Source organism: Aythya marila (assembly GCF_965140915.1).
Source record: "Aythya marila genome assembly, chromosome: 3".
In the NCBI taxonomy this organism is placed as follows: domain Eukaryota; kingdom Metazoa; phylum Chordata; class Aves; order Anseriformes; family Anatidae; genus Aythya; species Aythya marila.
In genome coordinates, this window is record NC_139044.1 from 4,031,842 (window position 1) to 4,039,723 (window position 7,882).

Consider the following 7,882-nt stretch of genomic DNA (forward strand, 5'->3'; position numbering starts at 1 on the left):
TGCCTTGCCTTCTAGTACTGCAAGGTGGTAGATGGAGGAGGAGAAGGCTACTCTCACAGGAGGCAGAGTTTTTATCATACCAGTGCACGGATGTTCCATTTCTAAAGTTGATGCTGTATTCCTTCAAGTTTTTCTTGCATCATAAATCAAAGCTTGAGTGACTGAGGACACCTGTTAAGGTAACTGAGAAATGTATTTGGAGATCCTTGACATTTTGGGGAAAGGAGAACATTCCTACTGAGGCAGGCACATGCTAAATTTGACAGCTGTTTGAGCTTGGCCCGTGCTGCTTCCAACAATTGAATAACAAGGCTTTTCTGCATAACTTCATAAAATGTCTCTAAAAGCTTTGAAAACAAGTAAGAGTTCAATCTTTGCTTCAATATATAAAGTTGTGTTCTCTAATGAAGAGCTCTAGCCTCTGAAGAATTCCTTCCTTCTAGCAGATACAGAGCACCACAGCCCACCTCTAATGGCAGCATTTCTATGGTCTGAGGCAAGGCCATTAAAAGGTACTGCCTTACAGTGCTATAAAAATGACTTAAAAGCCATTTTGCTGCTAGGTGCTTTATATGTACAGCTACTCAGAAAGAAACCTGTCTGTGGTATAAATCTGAGAGGGAAATACAGACAATATCTTTATAGGTAGAAAATGAAAAAGGGATGATTGCTTTACATAAAATATATAATGCTACTGACAGATTTCAGTACACGAAAATAGTGTTCGATATTTAAAGGGGGTCCCTTAATACCAAATGATGCAAGATCAACTGTGCATGAAAAACAACATTATCAAAGGGTACTGCACCTACTGCAGATACTGTATAACAGTAATAGAGCTGCTGCACCTCATATACATGAAGATATTTTCATTCTAAGTTCCTGATCTTGGGTGTTCAGTTGTCTGCAATAAACACCCAAGCTGCTCTCCTTTCCTGAAGTCAGACTTTCAGCACTGGGCATGCTACATGGCTAAAGACTGTTTGCTCTCTAGTGAATTTGTTACACTGCATTATTTAATCTGTGAAGACTCTCTAGAGCGAACCAGGTCTGAGACAGGAGCAAACAGAGGTGCCTTGTCTGTGCCACGGCATACAAATTAGCTTCCACACATAGACCAAGAAATTGCTACATTACATTCAGAACCATTTCCCATGATGTTACTATCCAGCCTTGATTAGCTCAGCTGGCTTTACCTGTATCACGCATTTGAGTCAAAAGCCTTCCATATTTGTTTCATATTTCAAGTAAGCAAATTCTGGGATAGAAAAATAATAGTGAAGTGCCTGCAAAATATAGCCACGCTCCCCTCTGTGTTTGTTACGTAAATGCCAAATGTTTCAGCACAAGGAACAAAAAGGCTACCAAAGTATATACGGAGTGCTGCCAGAACCACTGAAGGAAGTTGGATGTCTGTACCTCCACCTGAGAAGTCCCCACATCAGTAAGGAAGAATTCACTTTCTCCTACAGCAATCGCTATAATCCAGAATACACTGAGACTGGTTTAGCTATTCCCAGTAAAGGGAAGGTTGCACCAAAACCCTGCCATCCATGTAAACCCAATACAGCCCCATCCCTGGAAGTGTCTGAAGCCAGGCTGGATGGGGCTTTGAGCAACCTAATCTGGTGGTAGTTGTCCCTGCCCATGGCAGGGAGGTTGGAACCAGATGATCTTTAAGGTCCTTTCCAACCCAAGCCATTCTATGATTCTGTGATTTTGAAGTCCTTACCGTCTTGCCAGCCAAGCTTAAACTGCCCTGGAGACCACCTAACCCATCCTGGCTGTGCCAAAGCAGCTCTGGTGCACTCACATACATCCTGCTGACAGTTCTGCATGAAAACCTGGAGAGTTAGGGCCAAAAGATTTGCCTGATTTAGCAATGCAGTCAAGCGCTCTCTGAAGTGTGGGAGTATTCACCCACTGCAGACAATTCACAGGCTGAACAGCAGCAATGTGTTAAATAGCCCAGCGATTAAAGAACAGCGATCTGCAAGTAAATCCTCACGCAGTAAAACACCCTAAGTATTGTCTGAATTCAGGAACATGCCTGTTATAAGTCTAACTGCCACAGTTTGTGATCTGTTAGTGAACTATTCCATATAAAAACACCATAATAGCTTGTGATTTACACTCCCTGTTTAACACACTTTCTTGCTAGCAGCAGTATTTTGGCAGTGATTTGCTTGCTTAAAGTGTTCAGTAGAGAGCGATAATCTTGCAGGCAGTAATTGCCACATCTCAAATAATTCTAGCCTTTTGGTATTGATTTTTAGGTAAACTTTATGAAGAGTTACCTATGCATATTCAAGTATGGCATTATAAATATAACTGGTAGAGTAAAATATCAGTTTAAAAGAAAGTTCCTTCTCATTACAGTGTACTTTTAAAATACAGCAGTAATTCTTTTTATACTTCATAAATAATGCTTCTAACACTGCTGCTTGGAGTTAATTTTTTTTCCTCACACAATCAAAGTCTTTGTACCATAATTCTGGCATATATTTTTAGGTTGCACTTGTAAAATACGTTTGCTTTATTCAAGGGTTAGTCTTTATACTTTTCCTAAATCAGTCCCAGCTGAAAATTTCCCGAATCATGATAAAATCAGAAGATAATGCACATTTGCTGTGGATACCTTGAGAGTCAACAGGCAGTTAGAGCAGGCAAGTTTTTTACATAGGAGAACTGTGAAATGTGAAAAAAGATGGATAACCAGAGCTTGTTTCCATCAGCAGGACAAGTTTCTCAATTGTTTAATCAGGCTTTACCCCAAGTTTTGAGACTTCACCTGACCGAGAATCTGGGCAAACACGTTTTGATAAGCATGGGAAAACCACATCATTTTGTAAGATGAGAAGATGGCAAGAGCAAAACCCCAAAGAGATATTGAAAGAGCAGACAAAAAAAAATGCAGCACAATAAAGGGCTACTGACATGTAAAGCACAGAGAGTCTTCAAAACTTCATTCAGAGGAAAGCAAGAGATGAGAGTATCAGCATTTCCTACAAGTTTTCTCCCAGTAATACTTTAGACCTCTTTTTCCACTAAAGTTAGCACATTAGAAGATAAACCAAGGTCCTCAGGTGATGTGAACTGGTATCAAGCAACAGTGCAACACTAATTCATAACCCCCAGAGACACAGAAAAAAATCCAGCTCATGTTGTAGTCAAGCTAATGTTCTTAGTCAGACCAGTCCCAGCAATTACATGACAAGAACTTCTGAGACAAAACATGACAGAATTTAAGAAGGGCATAACCCAACACTTAACTTTTAGAGCAGTGATTTGGAAAAATGATTTCAACATAATTGTGATCAACATAGGAATCATATGAACGGGAACACCATCTGTTATTGGACATGAACAGTAGAAGGACTGCAATGCTATTATGACAAGTTCCAGCCCATCTTTTATTCATTTATTGCATTTGGAAGAACAACATACACTGAAAGGTATCTAATGATTGATGGGGTAATTTGTAGGATATCCTAAAGCTATAAACTTATGAATATGTGAATATCTGTTGATAAACAGATCTTATTTGAAACAACATTTGCTAACTGATACTGTTTTTTACAAAAAGATGTCAAAGACAAATTTGCAGGATCCAGGCTTGTGTGGAATATCAAGCCATTAGTCACTGGCTAATCCTATAAAATACTGTTTCTGATTAATGCTGTTTATCAGAGCAATACAACCAACTGGGAAAGGAACATGGGCACGATTACAAATATTCCTGTTCTACTACTGTCATCTCTTAAGAATACTAATTCTATTCCCTTCTGTACAAGTCGATGCCAACATAAATAAGCAATGCATTCTAGTATACCTGTGATTTAACCTTTCTCCTTCTTAAGCAAATAATTTTAAGACAACTACAAATAAACACTTCAAGTTTGTTTAGAGTATAAATAGAGCTTAAAAGTATAAATAAACCATTAAAATGTTTATTTTTTCTTTATCCCAGATACTTCTGAAGTTATGTCACTAAAAAGTCAACTTTTTAGACAACATCAATGTTATTTGAAGAGATACTGAAAATTTTCCAATAAAATTTGTTCAAATGGCATAGATTAAATAAGCACAGAACATGCTGTAATTACTAAAAGACAGATGAAAACACTCACAGAATTATTTAGGTTGGAAAAGACCTAGGATCATCAAGTCCAGCTGTTAACCTAGCACAATGACTCACCTATGAGTAGCTAAGTGGGATTAAGTAAGCACAGGACCAGATCCTCAAATGTGTTTGCTTGTAACTGAATCAAGACTTTTATAGGAAATCTGTCACCCAGATAGGGATTTCCTAAGTAGTAAGAGATTCATATCTTCAGGAACATTCAATTCAAAAATGGCTTTTTGAAAATATGGCCAAACATTTAACTGCCTAGTCTGTATGGAGAAGTCTGGCTGTGATTTGGATGCTGAGCTCTTTTTTGGAAAACGCAGCCCAATAAACTATTCAGCATCTGATTTAACACCCTACCCACCTGACAGATGGGAGCAAGTAGCTACAATTCAATTTGCTTTAAAGCTCCCCAGGTTCTAGAATACTTTTCCTGACTCTCACACTCCAGTGCCTGTGATTCTCATTAGTAAGACAACAGAAAAACACAGGACTCACACTCCCCAACACATGCAGAGCCCCCAAGGGGTCTGTACTTGCTGTGCCCTGTACTGACAGTCCCCTGCTTGGATGCAGGCTATTCCTGGCAGCCACCACAGAAGATGCTCAACCAGGCCCAGGTAGAGGTCGTGATGCTGCAGGGCAACTTCTGGCAGCAGCAAACCTGTTTCTGACAACTGCTGTTTCTGCTCCAGGGTCTCTTCTCCACTGTTGCAAGTTTTCATGCTTTTCATGCCACTATTTTTCAAGCTGAATCCTTATGTCAAAGGTCTTTTTCTTTCATATGGGCAAGTGTGCTCAAAGCCCTTTTGAGAAGCCCAGCCTCGCACCCTGCTTACACTGCTGCTCTTACCTTGGCAGGTGGTGTTATCCAGGCCATGTGCCATGAGTATGCTGAGCCAGCACAGTTCTCATTTTTGTCAACAAGGACAGTGACAAACAAACGTGAATTAGTTAAAGTGACTTATACTACGGACAAGAGTGGAGCAAATCATTACAATTGTGTAGCAAAGTACAGATTTTGCTCAACACCCTTCTATGTAAATCAGTCCTGTTTTGAGGTGCAAAGTATCATCATACTTAATGTCAGGTTTTTTACACCATAACGTCATGATGTCTCCTGCTTCCACTTGATATTGCAGTATCCAAGGATCTACTGGTATTTCTGACAAGAGAATTGGAGCTTTTCCTTTTCTCCAGAAGACCTAGTGACCACGCTGAGATTTGACAGGCCTTTTGTTCCGTCGGTATGCAAAGCTGAGAATCCAGGAAACAGTCTTCCCTGAAGCCAAGCTTCTGTTCCTTCCCCTTCTCCTATTTTTTTTAATCTACTAAAACGAATACACACCTCATTCTCAGAATGCTTGCTCCTCACAGAAGTGCATGAAAAGCAATGGGAATGCTAAGTGGCATCTGAGATCATCTTTGAATAAGATTGAGCCTGAAAGCTCCTCAGAAGTACAGACTTACTCTTATAGGAAAAGAATATGAAATATGTCAGTCCCAGCTACTGTGACCACTCTTTTATGCTAATGGACTTTGATGGGAACCTCTCTCATCAACAATTTTTAATGCCTCTTCAGAGTGTTTCAGAAGCTTAATAGGCTTAATAGTGTGGGAAACTGAAAGACATGCAGATGAATTATGCTTTCATAGTAACATTATATTGTCACTCTCTCACTGTTACAACTTTAAAACAGTACTTAGAGTTAGAGTGGCCTCAAATGCACATCGGATCCCAAGCCGTTTTGAGATCTTTTTAGCTTTCATTACAACTTGGTTTATCCTGCAGACAAATTATTCTAAAATCTAATCTGTAAGAAAACAGGAATTGGACTTTAATGTGAATATGAATGGCCACAGCAATGTTGACTAGAATAAAAAGCACTTATGAGGAAAAGTCATCATCCTTCAGGATAACCAACATCCTCCCAGGGTGAAGAAGAGCTTCAAAACGTCAAGATAGATCCCAATGTAGTTGGCTTATGCTGCCCCATGCTATAAGAGAAAAAATACCCTTTTGTGGGATTCTCATAATGCACTGAATAGCACATAGGTTAAGATAAAGGCAACAGATCTATGCTGTACTCCTGCAAGGTCATGCTGCAGTCTGACCAGGACTTTGAAATTAATCTAAATCTCTGAGCAAGCACCAGTCAGCTATGCAAGAACAACTGCTTCCACTTACCTAGGGCCATACCAGGCCAGAGCAAACCATTTGGCAAGCTGAACAAAAGGATTTTGCTACTTGGGCTACCATTTCTGCTACTATTTCTGACAGCAAATAGCTGTCAGAAGCTGGGGACAAGATTTGTTGTTTTGGTGGCTTGGGGGTCCTACCATTTTCTGGGCTTTGCTCTTGTTTTTAATCTTCCTCCAGAGTATCTGCCTGTTGCTTGGGATGAGACAAGAGCATCCCAGTTTTTCAATTGCCAATCAATAACTCTACAGTATAGACTGAGTCCTCCATAAGAGTTTCTCACACAATTTGATATATAAAAAAGGAAAAGAGGAAAGTGCAGAGGGTCAGGCACACATGATACCATAACACTCAATGTTTACAAATAAGTAGAAACAGAAAGTGACAGTGTGTATAATCTTTTAAAAAACAATAAAGGTCAGAAGAATCCATACAGAACAAGAACTCTTAGCCATCAGACATTTTTAAACTAAAAATCAAACCAAACCAACCCTGATGGAAAATAAACTGCTTCCTGAAGGCAGAAAGATACCAGGTTAAAGAAAGACAATTATGAGAACCTTAGCAAGAGAAGCAGATAGAGCAGCATACAAAGGACAGGCAAGTGACTGCCTGTACTCCTACAAGCTTGGATATTCAAAGAATAGAAGGATCAGGGACAGTTACTTACATGCAAATTTTGAGGCATACAAATGCAAAGAAAGGAACCTGTGACGGTTTGTGGCATGCCCAGGAGAGCCTGGCAGCATTTTCAGCAAATTTATTTCGAAAGAACCACTACATGCTGGTACACAAATGTAACAGCTCAACAGAGGTCAATGGGGAGGTTTGAATAACGAATATTCAGGAAAGAGCCACTTTTTATGAACAGAGCTGAAAGCCATGACAATATAAAAGCAAAAGTATGTCTACATGTAACACCGAAAATGTCATTTTCTATCACATTTTATATATACACACAATATTGAAATCCTTCATAAGGATGAAAACCCTTTTAGCATTAAATGGTGTTCTGGCCTGGTTAACAAAAGCTGGAAACACACCTTACATAAAAAATGCAGAGAACATAATTAAGGACTAGGTGCCACTTAATTTATTATATCCCGTGTTCCTTACTGGCTGGCTCTAGCAGCTTAGGAAACACTGGGATTTAGATATGGTTTTGATCAGGAATTTGTGCTGTCAAGTCTAATCCCATCCATTCAGTTCTGCCTTACTCTGAAAACACACCCTGTAACATTAAAATAGGAAGGTGGGAGAATACCAGGTGCAACCAGCCAGAGATTGGTTCACACACAAAAATGGGAGAAAGCTGAAGATTTTTATGCCCATAGCAGTCTACAGTATGACAAATTTGAGAAAGGTGTTTTGGGGTAAGAAGCTATAGAGGGCTTTAGAATTTCAGAAGGTACATTTCACCCACTCCCTGAAAAAGTTCTATCTGCTGGAAGCAAGGACAGAGCAAACAGCCATCCAGGATCTGTCTGAAGCTGTTTTCTCTCATTTCTATACTATAGGGCTACAAGTCTATCCACGAGCCATAACTTTCCCAG